Source organism: Acyrthosiphon pisum, chromosome A1, assembly GCF_005508785.2.
Source record: "Acyrthosiphon pisum isolate AL4f chromosome A1, pea_aphid_22Mar2018_4r6ur, whole genome shotgun sequence".
Lineage (NCBI taxonomy): Eukaryota > Metazoa > Arthropoda > Insecta > Hemiptera > Aphididae > Acyrthosiphon > Acyrthosiphon pisum.
The window spans coordinates 26229534-26231649 of NC_042494.1; the positions used below are offsets into that span (position 1 = coordinate 26229534).

A 2116-nucleotide genomic window follows, 5' to 3' on the forward strand; every position below is an offset into this window, starting at 1 on the left:
TAAGAAATACATAAGCACAGTTTATTTTTATAGTCATTTTGATTTCAAATTTGGACGAAATTACATAACCCGATACACATATTTTGATCCCTAACAATTATTAGGCAATAATTGAACATAAATGGACATATTTAATTTTCTTTTTTTCATTTATACTGTCACACTCTGTATAGTAGATACGTTATAATCATATACTTAATTAATAATTTAAATGTTTACATGGTTTTCTAAACATTAAAATTGTATCAGATTATTATCCTATACCTAGTTTATTATTTCTATGATTAATTAATAGTTAGGTTAACTATGTAAGTCTTGCTAATACCAAATAACATAACGTTAAATATATTTTTACTATATTTCTGAAACCTTAATTTTCTAAAATATACAAGTATCTATATTAAATCCTTTCAAAATCACCTTTTAAATATGACGATCAAGTAATTTAAATATTTGATTTTATCGATGTGGCAACGACCAACAAATTCAATTTAAACTAATCTGTATAATATACCATTATATATTTTACTACTCAATACTATTGCTATATTAAGGATTGTAATATTGTATACAATTTGTTGATATGTCAAATGCTACATATTATACATTTGGCAAGAATTTAAACTAATAAATATATAAACATATAATATACAATTTAACGTGGTTGGTATTAGATGTAATTGTATAGTGACCTGGTGAAGCGCGGTGATTGGACGCAGTCACTAATATAGTAATGTGTGCAGCAGTCGAGCAGGCTCCCAGATGGGTGACCATCCGGTTTCTTTGTGACGATCTATCTGCCTAAAAAAAATGCGTACCAACCGTAGCCCCCACACAAACCGAATGGGGTTGCGAGTGTCAAAAAAAATGTAGTTCATTTTTGATCCCCTCGCATGACATAGATAATTGCAAGTTAAAAATAATGGTTTAAAATATTGTCTACCATAGGCACAAATAGCGTTTGAGATTTGGGGGGGGGGGGGCAAATAGGGCTAATAGGGCCTTACTTTGATAATATTGAAGAAGCTTAAAACAGAAGGTAGGAAATGTTTGGGAAGACTTTGGACATTTTTGTGGGGCTTAGTACCTAAAGCCCCCCCCTGTTTGAGCCTATGTTGTCTACAATAAAAACCAGCTAATAACCATGCAGTTTGAAGTCTTAAAAAAAATTATACTATAAACTCCAAGTTATTTACCCAAGGCCTTCAATTGGCTGCGATAAAAATAGTGCTTGCACATTTATATCTGCTAGTCAGCAATATAAAAAAAAAAATACTAGGTATATTATGTTTCTTTAAATTAATTGTATTTGTTATAAATGTAGTAAAATGTATAATAGTATAGTAATTTGAGATTAATTGATGTATTCTCAAATTAAATCTAAATTGACAATAGCAATGAACACATTTTTAAATTATTAAAAAGTTAGGTGAGTACCTATAAGTAATTGTTCATTGCCACACCAAAGAAAAATTAGTTCGGTGCCACTGTAATTATGTATATATAGGTATAAACTATAAGTAGATGTATAATATTATAATTTTAAACACGGTTTCTAAGTAGTTCATATAACTATCGTTACAGCTGTAACGAAAAAACTTAAAATATGATATAAACTTACCGGTGAATCTAAACTCAAATTAAAAAGATCTTAGTTACCTATAACTATATATATATCTTCTATTAAATACTTAATTATATTTTTCTTTACCATCATTTTCCGATTTTCTTACGCCAATATTAATATCTGAAGGAACTTCGTCTAATGCGCCTTGTGCTAACATAGAAAAACTCCCAACTCCATCAACGTGATGGTTATCCATTGTTTTTAATGGTCGAGAAAAATTTATAAAAAAAAATTTGGTTACAGAGTTGGATTGAACTTAAAAATTACAATACCTATTGAACTCTATATATTCAGTAATAATTATTCATATTAGCATAGATAAGTATATAATATATTATAATAATATAATAACATATTATGTTCATTAATTGTAATAAAATAATATGATAATACACCTATACCAACATGTACGTCCAGCATTTTCAATTTTGTGTTGTTGATTTAAATATTAGAGTGAATTTCCCTATTATAAAACTTAAATATATAAGA

The 2116-nt window shown here is 27.8% G+C and overlaps 1 protein-coding gene across 1 annotated transcript in view; it reads left to right on the forward strand.

Moving 5' to 3' along the window:
* Positions 1–2116, forward strand: part of LOC115033514 — a 10844-nt gene that overhangs the window by 7537 nt on the left and 1191 nt on the right. The gene's annotated exons all lie outside the window — the stretch shown is intronic.